Raw genomic sequence first — 17,821 nt, 5'->3', positions numbered from 1 at the left:
CTAAAGAATCACAAGAGAATGGGATTTATAAAATGCAATGTACCTAAATGAATGCAACTAAGATGAATGTTACTATCTACTTGGTCAAGAGCAAATCAATCTTCCAAGACACATATAAGCACGTAGGGCAAAATGATAAATAATATATGAGCTCTACCAATTTCAATCATCAAGGTGAAGTGCGCATAACTTGCATGAAGAATGCTCTCGAGAGCCGGGAATAAGGAATTGAGCCTCGAACCCTCACCGGAAGTGTTTGCACTCTATTCGCTCGGTGTATAGGTTTGATCACTCAATTCTCCTCTATTTCATGCTTTCCAAAATTTGTTCTTCCGCTAACAATCAACAGTTATTTCATGCATGCATACACATATCATGAGGTCTTTTCTTGTATTGTAATAGGACTAGGGTTAAGGTAGGGGTATATATGTACGGATAAGTGGGCTAGAATTTGAATCTTTGATTAACCTAAGTGTCCCACCTAACCTATATACAACCTATACATTCGAGTGCTAACCTAACTACCCATTCCTCACTTTTCCATATTCTCACGTGTTCACCTTCGGTCACCACACATATGCATTGATGATTATTGAATCTTGCTTTGGGGCATTTTGTCCCCTTTTTCTTTCTTTCTTCTTTTTTTTCCTTTGTTTTTTTTCTTTCTATATTTTTTTCTTTTCATTGTTCATTTTTCTTTTCTCTTTGTTTTTTTCTTTCTTTTCTCTTTTTCTTTTGACGTACTTATATACAAAAAGTACCAATGCATATGGTTTACATATTCAATAGACACATGAGTATATACCCGCTCCCCAATATTTCCCATAAAACAAAAACATGTTCTTACCTCAACCAATGTCCCCCGTTTCCCACACTTAAATAATACACATACTAGTCTAAGCCAATCAAAGATTTAAATAAGGACAATTATGGTTTTCCGCCTTAGGCTTATAATGTGCTAAAATTAAGAACAAGTGGGTTAATTGTAGGCTTAATTTGGCTTAACAACGGTTGTTGTAAGGTAAGGTTATTTGGGTAAGTGGTTAAGTGAAATGATGGCCTCAATCACATACATGCATTCATAGACACAATAATAGACATATAAAGTCAAGCAAATCAAGGATTACACTCATAGAAGGAGAACAATGCACACAAGAAGGAAGATAAGTGGTTATAAGATGTAACCACGCAATTGGTTCAAGTCTCACTTGCTTGTGTTCTCAACTCTAAAACTATGTTCCAAAATACATTCACCAGGCAAGTTTAGCACAAAAAAATTTTAAATTGGTAGGGTTCCCCAAAAATTATAGTTTCTTGGGAAGGAAGTCATTATACTAACCAAGTAGACCTAACAAGAAATAACTATCATGCAGAAAAGTGTACAAAAGCAAAACCTAATCATGAAATCTATCCTAATTACCTAAAGAGAATCAAAGTTTATTTGGGTGTTACTTACGGAGACCGGTCGAACGACCTCCCCACACTTAAGAGTTAGTACCGTTCTCGGTGCTATTGGTGAGGCGCAAGGGGAAAACGGCCTTGGAGCTTCCACTATCCATTCCATCCAAGCTATCTCCACTCACGTTTGAGGTGGTAGTGGAAATCTCCGGTTCCTCCATAGGTGGGGCCACAAAACTGAAAAGCTTCTTCACATAAGCAAACTGGCGTTGGTTCTGCCGTTCATATCGGTTCATCTTCTTATGGAGATCCTCAAGGCGTTGGTGGGATGATCTAGGTGGTGCGGATGAAGTGGTGGGAATGCCCATGGGATTTGCTATGTCAAGGTTCCCGATGTATGTCGGGGGCTTGAGATATTTTCCAGATGGGACGACATCACCGTCCATTGGAATTAGTGCCTTCCGATCCTTAGCCTCCCGAGGGACACCGGCCGCAGCAACTAACTCGGTTACCAAAGCAGGGAAGGGTAGGTTTCCCCTAGCATGGACATGACTCATGGCTTGTCGGATGAGAAGAGGGACATTGACCGGTTTCTCTGTAAGTATGCACCAAACCAACAAGGCTAGCTCCACGGTGATAGAGGACCCGTGGGTGCTTGGGAGTACATAGTGGGATAAGATTTGGGCCCATGCTTGGGCCTCCACAATGAGATAATGCGCGTCAATGCCCGTGGTCCGGAATCTCATTCTCCCTTGGATCCAAAAAGCTTTCGGGTTGGCAATTACCAGGAGAACGGCATCCCAATCGAAATTGAAATCAAATTCGCAATGCTACCTCAAGGCCTCCTGGTAGGCGTCTATCCCATCCGCCAATGGTCCGGTCTTAAGTACTCCTTGAATAGCCTCCTCTGAGACAGAAACTTGCTTTTGGCACACAAATATGGATGTGAGAGAAGGTCAGTAGAAGTTGGAGTAAAACTCCACCACCCATGAGAGATTAGCCTCCTGCAGACTTCTCAAGAGAAACCCCCACTGCCGCCGCTCAATGCGGGGTATGACAAACTCAATAATGTGGGCCGGAGGGTTGAGAAAAGATTCCGGGTGATAGTTCCTTTCAGTCAGAAGGGAGAACATGAGCTCACAATACCAGTTGGGAAACTTAGTAGAGTCCCTTGCAGGGTTTTCCTTCTCTTGTTCATCAATCTTAATGATGCTCCTCGTCTTTTTGAGGAGGGGCTTAGCCGTCGGTGCTTGGTGCACCTTAGTGGTGGATCTTTGAGGTAACTTCTTGGTAGGCGGCTTCTTTGGTGCCTTTCCTTTATCCTTTGTGAGGACCATCCTAAAGAAAGGAAAGAGCATACATTAAACTCAAAGAAACACACATGGAAAATCTCATGCAAGTGATAAAGAGAGCCACAAAAAGATAGGTGTCTTGGAGACATGACAGCTGCAACATGTAAGCAAGACAATAGGAAATAATGGCATGTCACTTAGCATGTGATGCAAGAGTGGTATAAGCATGTAAAGAAAAAAGGCATGAGAAGTATGTAACCAAGCATCAATAACAAGAAGCAAGTCATAAGGGGTGAGCATGTGAAATAAGAAACATGAAGAATAATAGGATCAATGCACATAGGAGTAAGCAAGTGAGTGAGAAAGGACACTAAGTGGAAAGCATTAAGTCAAAGTTGAAACAAAAACTCATATGTGCCTTTCAACAAACACTTGGTGTGCAACCCTTAAGTAACAAGCTGATGGAGGAAATATGACAAGGTAGCATCTCACAAGGCAGTATCAATTATCATAGAGCACCACCTATTGTAAGGAGATCAAATAAAACAAATGGACCCACTAATGCCATAGAAATCTCCACTCCTAACACCCATGAGAAATGAAAAAAAATAAAGGAAAAAAAAGCAAACAAGCAAGTAAGCATGAATGAAGCTAGCTAGGTAGAAGAACAAAGAAATGCAACTAAGGAAAGAAGAAGAAAGAGGCAAAACAAAGAAAAATGCAAGATGAGAGTACCTTGTGAGGGAGAAAAAGGTAATGGGGAATGTAAGGGAGAAGAGAGAGGACGAGAATCGGGGGAAGAGAGGAGAGGACCCACCGGAAGTAGTGGTCGCCGGTGATCAGTGCCACCGGTGGAAGGGGCCGAGAAAGAGTGATAGTGGTGGTTGAAGGGGTAGAGAAGGTGGGACTAGAGGAAGAAGATGGAAATACGAGAAGAGGGGTAGGGGGATTTGAAAAGAGGCACGTTACAGGTAAGTTGCGTCGCGAGGTCGACGCGCGCGCACCCTCTACGCGTACGCGTGGATAGGATGAAGATAGCAGGGACGCGGAGGCGTCACCCACGCGTAAGCATTGGTGACAGAAGAAGATTGGACCCGTATGTGCACGTGTGAGGGTAGTTGTTCCAGTAGCCCAATGTCAGCACGAACCTCGCACAACTCTCAGGTTTGAAGTACCAGGAGCTGGCTGCAAGAGTATCGACGCGCGCGCGCACGGTGCGCACACGTGTGGATTGTTCATGAAGCAGATGGACACGCAAACATCAGGTGCGCTGATGCGTCAATGGGAGTTGTGCTCCCAGCACAGTGTTGGCGGAATGTTTGCGCAACTCTCGGGTTTGAAGTACCAAGAGTTCGAGTTACGCGATCGACGCGGGCGTGTCATTCACATTGGCGCGTTGATGCGCAGGTGGACAGAAGGACGCGTACGCGCTAGGTGCGCGTACGCGTGAGCCGGGTTAGGCTCAGAGCATAGTGCCAGCCCGGAGTTTGCCTAACTCTCTGAAAACTATACTTGAGGTACAGGTGACGCAGTTGACGCGTAGGCGTCGCCCACGCGTACGCGTGGGTAGCGCATTCAGGATAATCGATGCGTATGCGCCAGGTGCGCATACGCATGAATATTATGGTATCAGAGCAGTCTTTCCTATAGAGCCTGAGGAATGGACCGACTATGCTTCAGTTGCATACTCTGGGCATTTGTCATATATTAGGTCTTGTCGAATGACGAGAATTAGAGCTTTAAGTGCATGACGGTCTATTGATTAATGCCATTAGATTTGCACTGCATAGTTCCTGATATTAAGTTTCGCCGGCTTAATACTAGTGAATTATGTATATGAGAGCACTAATGGGTTATCATAGATGATATATGAGTTTTGAGTAAAGTAAATCGCGAGTTTTGGGAACGTTAGAAACTCTTTCTCGAGGCTATTCAGTTGTATGTCTTGAATTCTGTTCGAGTTAACATGTTCTTTCATGTCCTAACTTGAAGTTCTTGTTTGTTAATCCTTTTGAAAAGTAGTTTGATTTTTTCAACTCTATTCCTGTATTCATATGCATTCTTGTTTGATCTTAATTGCATATGCTTGTTTGGAATCCTTGTTGCGTCTATCTTCATCTGTTTGAGTTCTTCTTGATTCATGTATTCTTTGATATAGTTTTGAACTTGTCCTATTACGCTGTGCATTTTAACTCCAGATTTCGAGTCCATTCTTAGAGAAAATTTTGATTCAGTTTTTCTCTTATTTGACAGTGATTACATCCAATCTTGAGATTCTTATAAAAATTGTTGTTGATTAAATATATACTAATCTATATATGAATCTTTGAAAATTTCTTATACAGTTTAACAACTATTTATTTCTAATACCCCGCCTGTGATTTTACTGGTTTATGGAACTGCACTTACTTAAAATACAATTTGACTTTCTAGTAATTTTACCATAGTTCCAATGCACATCTTTATTTGATTATATATTTGGCCATTGATGAGTGGATAATTTATACGCTTTTTGGCATTGTTTTTAGTATGTTTTTAGTAGAATCTAGTTACTTTTAGGGATGTTTTTAATAAATTTTGTGTTAAATTTACATTTCTGGACTTTACTATGAGTTTGTGTGTTTTTCTGTGATTTCAGGTATTTTCTGGCTGAAATTGAGGGACTTGAGCAGAAATCAAGTTTCAGAGGTTGAAAAAGGACTGCTGATGCTGTTGGATTCTGACCTCCCTGCACTCAAAGTGGATTTTCTAAAGCTACAGAACTCGAAATGGCGCGCTTCCAATTGCGTTGGAAAGTAGACATCTAGGGCTTTCCAGAAATATATAATAGTCCATACTTTGGCCAAGAATTGACGACGTAAACTGGCGTTCAACGCCAGCCTTTTGCCCAAATCTGGCGTCCAGCGCCAGAAAAGGATCCAAAACCAGAGTTGAACGCCCAAACTGGCACGGAAACTGGCGTTCAACTCCACAAATGGCCTCTGCACGTGCAACACTCAGGCTCAGCCCAAACACACACCAAGTGGGCCCCGAAAGTGGATTTATACATCAAATACTTACTCATGTAAACCCTAGTAGCTAGTTTATTATAAATAGGACCTTTTACTAGTCTTTTTGACCATCAGGGGATTACCTTATGATCCTTTGATCACGTTTTAGGGGGCTGGCCATCTCGGCCATGCCTGGACCTTCACTTATGTATTTTTAACGGTAGAGTTTCTACACTCCATAGATTAAGGTGTGGAGCTCTGCTGTTCCTCAAAGATTAATGCAAGTACTACTGTTTTCTATTCAATTCATCTTATTTCGCTTCTAAGATATCCATTCGCACCCAAGAACGTGATGAAGGTGATGATTATGTGTGACGCTCATCACCATCTCCCCTATGAACACGTGCCTGACAAACACTTCCGTTCTACATGAAATAAGCTAGAATGAATATCTCTTAGATCTCTTAACCGGAATCTTCGTGGCGTAAGCTAGAATGATGGCGGCATTCAAGAGAATCCGGAAGGTCTAAACCTTGTCTGTGGTATTCTGAGTAGGATTCAATGATTGAATGACTGTGACGAGCTTCAAACTCGCGAGTGCTGGGCGTTAGTGACAGACGCAAAAGGAGGGTGAATCCTATTCCAGCATGATCGAGAACCGATAGATGAATAGCCGTGCCGTGACAGGGTGCGTGAGCATATTATTCACTGAGAGGAAGGGATGTAGCCACTGACAACGGTGATGCCCTTGCATAAAGCCAGCCATTGAAAGGAGTAAGACTGATTGGATGAAGATAGCAGGAAAGCAGAGGTTCAGAGGAACGAAAAGCATCTCCATTCGCTTATCTGAAATTCCTACCAATGATTTACATAAGTATTTCTATCCCTATTCTATAAATAAATTTCGAAAACCTCATTACTATTTTATATCTGCCTGACTGAGATTTGCAAGGTGACCATAGCTTGCTTCATACCAACAATCTCCGTGGGATTCGACCCTTACTCACGTAAGGTATTACTTGGACGACCCAGTGCACTTGCTGGTTAGTTGTATCGAAGTTGTGACAATTATGAATTAAGATCAGAGCACCAAGCTTTGGAGCCATTACCAGGATTTGTTCGAGCCTGGAGATCACAATTTCGTGCACCAAGTTTTTGGCGCCGTTGCCGGGGATTGTTCGAGTTTGGACAACTGACGGTTCATCTTGTTGCTCAGATTAGGTAATTTTCTTTTTGTTTTGTTTTCAAAAATTTTTCAAAAATCTTTCAAAAATTTTTCTTTTGTTTTCAAAAAAAAAAATAAAAAAATAAAAAATAAAAAATATTTTAAAATAAAAATGTTTTCAAAAATATATTTTCCTTCAGAATTTTAAGAATGAATTCTAGTGTTTCATGAAGCATGTTAAAGCCTGGCTGGCTGTAAAGCCATGTCTCAATTCTTATACTCAAGAGAAGAGCTTCTTTATCTTTCTTAGCCAATTGGCTGTTGAATGTAACGAATGTCAGGCGTGTCATGTCTGAGTTACATACTAAAGCTTGGCTGGCTATCAAGCCGTGCCTGACCCTTTGATTGGAGCTTTATAGCATAAGATTCCTGGAATTCATATTAAAAATTTTGAATCCTTATTTTTCTTTTTCAAAATAATTTTTCGAAAAATATAAAATAAAAATTCAAAAAAAAAATTTTTTAGAAAATCACAAAAATAAAAAATATTTCATGTTTTCCTGTTTGAGTCTTGAGTCATGTTATAAGTTTGGTGTCAATTGCATGTGAATCTTGCATTTTTCGAAAATTTCATGCATTCATAGTGTTCTTCATGATCTTCAAGTTGTTCTTTGTCAGTCTTCTTGTTTAATCTTGATGTTTTTCTTGTTTTGTGTCTTTTCTTGTTTTACATGTACATTTTTTATTTATTAGAGTCTAAACATGAAAGATTTCTAAGTTTGGTGTCTTGCATGTTTTCTTTGCATATAAAATTTTTCAAAAATATGTTCTTGATGTTCATCATGATATTCACAGTGTTCTTGGTGTTTATCTTGACATTCATAGCATTCTTGCACACATTCATAATTTTGATCTAAAATTGCCATGCATTGCATCATTTTTCTTGTTTTTCTCTCCCATCATAAAAATTCAAAAATAAAAAAAATATCTTTCCCTTTTTCTCTCATCAAATTCGAAAATTTGAGTTGACTTTTTCAAAAATTTTTAAAAAATCAAATTGTTTCTCATGAGTCAAATCAAATTTTCAATTTGAAAATCTTATCTTTTTCAAAATCTTTTTCAAAAATAAAATCTTTTTCAAAATTCTTGGTTATTTTCGAAAATTCCAAAAATAATTTTCAAAAATCTTTTTCTCATTTTTATATCAAATTTTCGAAAATACCATAATCAATTAATGTGTTGATTCAAAAATTTTAAGTTTGTTACTTGCTTGTTAAGAAAGATTCAAACTTTAAGTCCTAGAATCATATCTTGTGATTTCTTGTGAATCAAGTCATTAATTGTGATTTTAAAAATCAAATCTTTTTCAAAACTAATTTCTATCATATCTTTTCAAAAATATCTTCTCATCTTATCTTTTTCAAAAATATCTTTTCAAAATATCTTTTCTAACTTCCCAACTTCTTATCTTTTCAAAATTGGTTTTCAAAATTTGTTTCAACTAACTAACTAACTTTTTGTTTGTTTCTTAACTTTTTCAAAACTACCTAACTAACTCTCTCTCTCTCATTTTTCGAAAATATCTTCCCCCTTTTTCAAAATTTCTTTTTAATTTATTAATTAATTTAATTTTTAAATCTTAATTTTCGAAAAATATTAACATTTTTCAAAAACCATTTTCAAAAATCACTAACTCTTTTTCAAAAATATTTTCGAAAATTCCCTCTCTCCCATCTTATTCTATTTATTCATTCATATCCTAACATCTCATCTCATATCTCTAGCCTCCTCACAGTTGTGTTTCTTCCATTATATTACATTATTTGTCTCCCCCTCTTCTTCTACTCACACAGGGATCCCTATACTGTGGTATAAAGGATCTCTATTATTATTATTATTATTTTTCTGTGCCTTCTTCTTTGTCATATGAGCAGGAGCAAGGATAAGAACATTCTTGTGGAAGCAGATCCAGAACCTGAAAGGACTCTGAAAAAAAAAAAAAATTTAAGAGAAGCTAAATTACAACAATCCAGAAATAACCTTTCAGAAATTTTCGAACAGGAAGAGGAGATGGCAGCCGAAAATAATAATAATATAAGGAAGATGCTTGGTGACTTTACTGCACCTAATTCCAATTTACATGGAAGAAGCATCTCCATTCCTGCCATTGGAGCAAACAACTTTGAGCTGAAACCTCAGTTAGTTTCTCTGATGCAGCAGAACTGCAAGTTTCATGGACTTCCATCTGAAGATCCTTTTCAGTTCTTAACTGAGTTCTTGCAGATATGTGATACTGTTAAGACTAATGGAGTAAATCCTGAAGTCTACAGGCTCATGCTTTTCCCTTTTGCTGTAAGAGACAGAGCTAGATTATGGTTGGATTCTCAACCCAAAGACAGCCTGAACTCTTGGGATAAGCTGGTCACGGCTTTCTTAGCCAAGTACTTTCCTCCTCAAAAGCTGAGCAAGCTTAGAGCTGATGTTCAAACCTTCAGACAAAAAGAAGGTGAACCCCTCTATGAAGCTTGGGAAAGATACAAACAGTTGACCAAAAAGTGTCCTTCTGACATGCTTTCAGAATGGACCATCCTAGATATATTCTATGATGGTTTATCTGAGCTATCAAAGATGTCACTGGATACTTCTGCAGGTGGATCCATTCACCTAAAGAAAACGCCTGCAGAAGCTCAAGAACTCATTGACATGGTTGCTAATAACCAGTTCATGTACACTTCTGAAAGGAATCCTGTGAACAATGGGACGCCTATGAAGAAGGGAGTTCTTGAGATTGATACTCTGAATGCCATATTGGCTCAGAATAAAATATTGACTCAGCAAGTCAATATGATCTCTCAGAGTCTGCATGGAATGCAAGCTGCATCCAACAGTACTCAAGAGGCATCTTCTGAAGAAGAAGCCTATGATCCTGAGAACCCTGCAATAGCAGAGGTAAATTACTTAGGTGAACCTTATGGAAACACCTATAACTCAACATGGAGAAATCATCCAAATTTCTCATGGAAGGATCAAAAGCCCCAACAAGGCTTTAATAATGGTGGAAGAAACAGGTTTAGCAATAGCAAACCTTTTCCATCATCAACTCAGCAACAGACAGAGAACTCTGAACAAAATGCTTCTAATTTAGCAAATCTAGTCTCTGATCTATCTAAAGCCACTGTAAGTTTCATGAATGAAACAAGGTCTTCCATTAGAAATCTGGAAGCACAAGTGGGCCAGCTGAGTAAAAGGATCACTGAAATCCCTCCTAGTACTCTCCCAAGCAATACAGAAGAGAACCCAAAAGGAGAGTGCAAGGCCATTGACATAAGCGCCATGGCCGAACCTGTGAGGAGAGGAGAGGACGTGAATCCCAAGGAGGAAGACCTCCTGGGACGTCCAGTGGTCAATAAGGAGCTTCCCTCTGAGGAACCAAGGGACTCTGAGGCTCATCTAGAGACCATAGAGATTCCATTGAACCTCCTTATGCCCTTCATGAGCTCTGATGAGTATTCCTCTTCTGAAGAGAATGAGGATGTTACTGAAGAGCAAACTGCCAAGTTTCTTGGTGCAATCATGAAGCTGAATGCCAAACTATTTGGCATTGATACTTGGGAAGTTGAACCTCCCTTGTTCATCAATGAACTAAGTGATCTGGATCAACTGACATTGCTTCAGAAGAGACAGGATCCTGAAAAGTTCATAATACCCTGTACCATAGGCACCATGATCTTTAAGGCTCTGTGTGACCTTGGTTCAGGAATAAACCTCATGCCCCTCTCTGTAATAGAGAAACTGGGAATCTATGGGGTGCAAGCTGCTAAAATCTCATTAGAGATGGCAGACAGCTCTAGAAAACAGGCTTATGGACAAGTAGAGGACGTGTTAGTAAAGGTTGAAGGCCTTTACATCCCTGCTGATTTCATAGTCCTGGATACTGGAAAGGAAGAGGATGAATCCATCATCCTAGGAAGACCTTTCCTGGCCACAGCAAGAGCTGTGATTGATGTTGACAGAGGTGAAATATTCCTTCAATGGAATGAGAACTCCCTTGTGTTTAAAACTCAAGGATCTCCCTCTGCAACCATGGAGAGGAAGCAGAAAAAGCTTCTCTCCAAGCAGAGTCAACCAGAGTCCCCACAGTCAAACTCTAAGTTTGGTGTTGGGAGGCCACAACCAAACTCTAAGTTTGGTGTTGAACTCCCATATCCAAACTCTAAGTTTGGTGTTGGAGAGTCTCAACAAAGCTCTGCACATCTGTGAGGCTCCATGAGAGCCCACTGTCAAGCTATTGACATTAAAGAAGCGCTTGTTGGGAGGCAACCCAATGTTTATCTAATTCTTATTTTTATTGTTTTTCATGTTTTCTTAGGTTCATGATCATGTGGAGTCACAAAATAAACAAAAAAATCAAAAACGGAATCAAAAACAGCAGAAGAAAAATCACACCCTGGAGGAGCATCTGTCTGGCGTTCAAACGCCAGAACAGAGCATAGTTCTGGCGCTGAACGCCCAGAATGGGAGCATCCTGGCGCTGAACGCCCAGAACAAGCATGGTTCTGGCGTTCAACGCCAGAAATGGCAGCAAATGGGCGTTGAACGCCCAAGATGGGCACCAACCTGGCGCTGAACGCCCAGAGTTGTGTGCAAGGGCATTTTGCATGCCTAAATTGGTGCAGGGATGTAAATGCCTTGACACCTCAAGATCTGTGGACCTCACAGGATCACCTCAGGATCTGTGGACCCCACAGGATCCCCACCTACCTCCACTCACTCTCTTCTCTCTTCTCAATCATCCTCTATTCCCAATAAACACTCTTCCCTATTAACTCTTTACCACTCACATCCAAACACCCACTTTCCTTCAAAATTCAACATCTCTTTCCCACCCAATCCCACCCATATGGCCGAATACACATCTCCCTCCATCTCCTCCATATCTTCTTCTTATTCTTCTATTCTTTCTTCTTTTGCTCGAGGGCGAGCAACATTCTAAGTTTGGTGTGGTAAAAAGCATAGCTTTTTTTTTTCCATAACCATTGATGGCACCTAAGGCCAGAGAAACCTCTAGAAAGAGGAAAAGGAAGACAAAAGCTTCCATCAAGGGTCTCTAGCTCAGTGGTAGAATATTTGACTGCAAATCAAGAGATCCCTGAGATACCTCAGGGGATACATTTTCTTCCACACAATTATTGGAAGCAACTAAGGGTGGAACATCAAGAGCACTCCATCATCCTTCATGAAATCAGAGAAGATCTAAAAGCAATGAAGGAGGAGCAACAAAGACAAGGAAGAGACATAGAAGAGCTCAAGGACATCATTGGTTCCTCAAGAAGGAAACGCCACCATCACTAAGGTGGATTCATTCCTTGTTCTTATTTCTTCTGTTTTTCATTTTCTATGTTATGTGCTTATCTGTGTTTGTGTCTTCATTACATGATCATTAGTAGTTAGTAACTTTGTCTTAAAGTTATAAATGTCCTATGAATCCATCACCTCTCTTAAAATAAAAACTGTTTTAATTTAAAAGAACAAGAAGTACATGAGTTTCGAATTTATCCTTGAACTTAGTTTAATTATATTGATGTGGTGACAATGCTTCTTGTTTTCTGAATGTATGCTTGAACAGTGCATATGTCTTTTGAAGTTGTTGTTTAAGAATGTTAAATATGTTGGCTCTTGAAAGAATGATGACTAGGAGACATGTTATTTGATAATCTGAAAAATCATAAAAATGATTCTTGAAGCAAGAAAAAGCAGCAAAGAACAAAGCTTGCAGAAAAAAAAAAAATATATATATATATATATATAGAAAGAAAAAGAAAAAGCAAGCAGAAAAAGCCAATAACCCTTAAAACCAAAAGGCAAGGGCAAATAAAAAGGATCCCAAGGCTTTGAGTATCAGTGGATAGGAGGGCCTAAAGGAATAAAATCCTGGTCTAAGCGGCTAAACCAAGCTGTCCCTAACCATGTGCTTGTGGCGTGTAGGTGTCAAGTGAAAACTTGAGACTGAGCGGTTAAAGTCAAGGTCCAAAGCAAAAGAAGAGTGTGCTTAAGAACCCTGGACACCTCTAATTGGGGACTTTAGCAAAGCTGAGTCACAATCTGAAAAGGTTCACCCAATTATGTGTCTGTGGCATTTATGTATCCGGTGGTAATATTGGAAAACAAAGTGCTTAGGGCCACGGCCAAGACTCATAAAATAGCTGTGTTCAAGAATCATCATACTGAACTAGGAGAATCAATAACACTATTCGAAATCTGAAGTTCCTATAGATGCCAATCATTCTGAACCTCAATGGATAAAGTGAGATGCCAAAACTATTCAAGAGGCAAAAAGCTATAAGTCCCGCTCATATGATTGAAGCTATGTTTCATTGATAGTTTGGAATTTATAGTATGTTCTATTCTTTTTATCCTATTTTGATTTTCAGTTGCTTGGGGACAAGCAACAATTTAAGTTTGGTGTTGTGATGAGCGGATAATTTATACGCTTTTTAGCATTGTTTTTAGTATGTTTTTAGTAGAATCTAGTTACTTTTAGGGATGTTTTTAATAAATTTTGTGTTAAATTCACATTTCTGGACTTTACTATGAGTTTGTGTGTTTTTCTGTGATTTCAGGTATTTTCTGGCTGAAATTGAGGGACTTGAGCAGAAATCAGATTCAGAGGTTGAAAAAGGACTGCTGATGCTGTTGGATTCTGACCTCTCTGCACTCAAAGTGGATTTTCTGGAGCTACAGAACTCGAAATGGCGCGCTTCCAATTGAGTTGGAAAGTAGACATCCAGGGCTTTCCAGAAATATATAATAGTCCATACTTTGGCCAGGAATTGACGACGTAAACTGGCGTTCAACGCCAGCCTTCTGCCCAAATCTGGCGTCCAGCGCCAGAAAAGGATCCAAAACCAGAGTTGAACGCCCAAACTGGCACGGAAACTGGCGTTCAACTCCACAAATGGCCTCTGCACGTGCAACACTCAGGCTCAGCCCAGACACACACCAAGTGGGCCCCGGAAGTGGATTTATACATCAAATACTTACTCATGTAAACCCTAGTAGCTAGTTTATTATAAATAGGACCTTTTACTAGTCTTTTTGACCATCGGGGGATTACCTTATGATCCTTTGATCACGTTTTAGGGGCTGGCCATCTCGGCCATGCCTGGACCTTCACTTATGTATTTTTAACGGTAGAGTTTCTACACTCCATAGATTAAGGTGTGGAGCTCTGCTGTTCCTCAAAGATTAATGCAAGTACTACTGTTTTCTATTCAATTCATCTTATTTCGCTTCTAAGATATCCATTCGCACCCAAGAACGTGATGAAGGTGATGATTATGTGTGACGCTCATCACCATCTCCCCTATGAACACGTGCCTGACAAACACTTCCGTTCTACATGAAATAAGCTAGAATGAATATCTCTTAGATCTCTTAACCGGAATCTTCGTGGCGTAAGCTAGAATGATGGCGGCATTCAAGAGAATCCGGAAGGTCTAAACCTTGTCTGTGGTATTCTGAGTAGGATTCAATGATTGAATGACTGTGACGAGCTTCAAACTCGCGAGTGCTGGGCGTTAGTGACAGACGCAAAAGGAGGGTGAATCCTATTCCAGCATGATCGAGAACCGACAGATGAATAGCCGTGCCGTGACAGGGTGCGTGAGCATATTATTCACTGAGAGGAGGGGATGTACCCACTGACAACGGTGATGCCCTTGCATAAAGCCAGCCATGGAAAGGAGTAAGACTGATTAGATGAAGATAGCAGGAAAGCAGAGGTTCAGAGGAACGAAAGCATCTCCATTCACTTATCTGAAATTCCTACCAATGATTTACATAAGTATCTCTATCCCTATTTTATTAATTAATATTCGAAAACACCATTATCAATTTATATCTGCCTGACTGAGATTTGCAAGGTGACCATAGCTTGCTTCATACCAACAATCTCCGTGGGATTCGACCCTTACTCACGTAAGGTATTACTTGGACGACCCAGTGCACTTGCTGGTTAGTTGTATCGAAGTTGTGACAATTATGAATTAAGATCAGAGCACCAAGATTTGGAGCCATTACCAGGATTTGTTCGAGCCTGGAGATCACAATTTCGTGCACCAGCCATTTTTCCAAATTCCGAAAAGAAAGGATTTTTCGCTTTCATTCCGATTGAGTTTCATTTGACAAACTTTACTTAATTCATTTTGATTTGAGTTTGGCCTAGCATACTACATTGTTTATTCCATTGTTCTTTCGAAAATGTTGGACTCATGGCTTTCTTCTTATGAGCGGACTCGTTCCTTATTAAGCTTTTTATCTCTATGAATGTCATATTGATTCTGTTTTAATTATTCTTCTATCTCTTGTGAGCACTACAAACAATCTCAGTTTCCCCTTCTCTGTTGAATCTCATTCTTATGTGAGTCAGTTTAATTCGTTTTAAAATAGGGTATCGTTTATCCTCTCATTGTCTCTACTAGAGTTTTTAGTTAAAGATTTATCCTTGAGAACTTACTAATGATTGAGTTGTCTTTTCCTATGACTTTTGTATTTTTTTGGATCAATTGAAAGCTTGTTTGATGTCTCATGCCTAGTGGATCTTGTTTAAACTACTTTGATTTAAGATCCTTTGTTGTATGGCTTGACTTCTTTTTAAGTACACCATAATTTTCTTGAATATCCTTCTGAGATGGTGATTTCAAGTATACTTTTGGAGTCTTGTTTCGACCCTTGTTTAAATGAGTTTTGAATTCTCTTGTAAGAAATTCTAAACAGAATTTATTTTTTGTTGCTTGATTGAGAGTGAAACCATTGTTTGATTTTGACAAGGTTGTTTTAAAGTTGGCATGCGCTATTTTAGATAAAGTTTTGAAGAACTTCCTTGTTTAGTGGAAACCTGTTTGTTGGTAACGCACCACTTGTTTCGTTTACCAATTTTTAAGCAAAATTTCTACCTCGGATTTTCTCTTCTAAATAGAGTTTAATTTTCTCTTCCGTCCTTGCTATAATTTTTATACATGCTTGTTTGAATATGAACTTTGAGAATTTTGAACAAGCATTTGATATTTCTTCCGAGTTTTATGATTGCCTTGGTTGAGATGTGTGCCTAACAATCTTTCTAAAATATTTGAGGAAATATTTTAGCGCTTAACCAAACCTGTGTACATGTTGTTTGTAAAACTTTTCATGATCTACTTCAACATGAAATTTTTATTAGAGCAAAACTATGTTTATGCTTTTGTTACTCTCTTGAAGAATGTTTGTTGCTTAACTTTTCTTTTAGACTACAAAGTGATTTTCCACAAGTTTTCGATTCTTTTATAAACAATGTATTCGGAAGTATCTTTAATCTTGCTCTTGAGTTCTATGAGCTTTGCCTTGGGTTTGAGATATTCTTTCCTGTAAACCTCATGCATCTTCAACTCAGCTTGAAATTGTTTCAAACCAATGCACTGATTTTCTTCTTATTGATCCTACTGAATTTCTTTGACCCAAGGGTTATCTTTCAGGTTGTCAATTGAATTGCTTCTAGCAAACTTCATTGCTTGAACATCCTTGTTTATCTGGAATTGGATACATTCTTTCAAATCTATGAGTATTGTCCTTGACAATTGTCTCTCCGTTCTAAATCTTGTATCATTCTGAGTAGACTCGAGAATTATTTTGATGTCACGTGTGATCTGTAGATGTAGTAATACGAGGCGTTAGTCCTTTGAGATGTGATATGTGTATATGGAAGTTGAAGCGGTAGGTGTACCACGTTATGAGTTGTGGGTGTTTTGTCCCTTGCAAACAAGTTTGTGGGTGTTAGGCTATGATCTGATAAGGGGATTGTAAAGTGCTTGAAGGAGTTGGAAAGTTGAAGCTTTGATGTTGATATGAGATTAGTGTGCGGATGTTAATCACGCCGTTTTAACCCCATTCTGTTTTATAGCCTTCGATGTCTTGCTTTACTATCACATGTTTGAACCATGTCATCTTTTGCATGGAGCCTATCGAGTATCTTCTGCTTTACACCATACCTTATCCGTATATTTAAATCTTATGGTTCTTCAGTATTAGAACATTTATACATATATGCTAAGACTTCTTACTTTTCTAAAAGTATTTGAGAGTACTAAGACTATGTACTATCTTATGTATTACTTTAATTTTCAAGGACGAAAATTTTTGTAAGGTGGGTAGAATGTAAGACCCAGAACTTTTGAAGAATCTTATTATGAGCTGATTTTGAATATATTTATTATTAGGGACTTTACTTTTAGAAATTATTTCATTGACAATGATTAAATCAAGTGTTGATAATTAAAATGAAGATTTTACTTAATTTCATAATTATTGGGTTATTTTCTATAATTAAATTATAAAATTGGCAGTTATAAAATAATAAGGATTTTACATGATTTGGATTAAATAATTAATATTTCAAAATATTAATACTACTATTTTGGAAAATAGAGAAACTAATTATATTATTCCTAATTTTTGGATTCAAGCATTTTATTGAAAATAATTTGTGAAATTGATGAAAAAATAGTATTTTCTATATATAATTAGTGTTAGATTTAATTTGGGTTTCAATTAATATATTATTCCCATTTTTATTTGAAAGTACTAAAATGCCCCTAACCCTAGTTTTCAAAAAAATGAATAAAGCCCCAACCCTGAAATCCTAACCCAGTGACCCGGTACCCTTCTCACCCAACCCAGCAGCAGCAAACAGATGCTTCCCCCTTCTCAAAACAATACTCAGCAACAGCTGCAAAATGAAGCAAAAGAAAGAAAGGGGTTAGGAGGAAACGGGAAGAAGGAGAGGGGAGATGGGAGGAACGGCGCCGGCGAGGAGCCACTATTGCCGCCGCCGCGTCGAGGCTGAGACACGGAGAGAGGGGTTGAGGGAGAGAGCAACGGAGGGATGCGTTCTACAGCCGAGCCGCCATCAATCTCGCCGCCCAGCCGTCGTCACGTTACTGCTC

General features: G+C 38.9%; 1 non-coding gene across 1 annotated transcript; it reads right to left on the bottom strand.

The window, feature by feature from the left end:
* Positions 1-9,311: 9,311 nt before the first annotated feature.
* LOC112774335 (small nucleolar RNA R71) lies at positions 9,312-9,419 on the bottom strand. The gene has a single exon (XR_003188829.1). It is a non-coding gene; the product is annotated as a small nucleolar RNA R71 (small nucleolar RNA).
* Between the last annotated feature and the right edge of the window lie 8,402 nt (positions 9,420-17,821).

Source organism: Arachis hypogaea, chromosome 18 (assembly GCF_003086295.3).
Source record: "Arachis hypogaea cultivar Tifrunner chromosome 18, arahy.Tifrunner.gnm2.J5K5, whole genome shotgun sequence".
NCBI classification, from domain to species: domain Eukaryota; kingdom Viridiplantae; phylum Streptophyta; class Magnoliopsida; order Fabales; family Fabaceae; genus Arachis; species Arachis hypogaea.
Note: the sequence above shows the minus strand (reverse complement) of the source record. Positions and strands in the feature narration are given on the sequence as shown.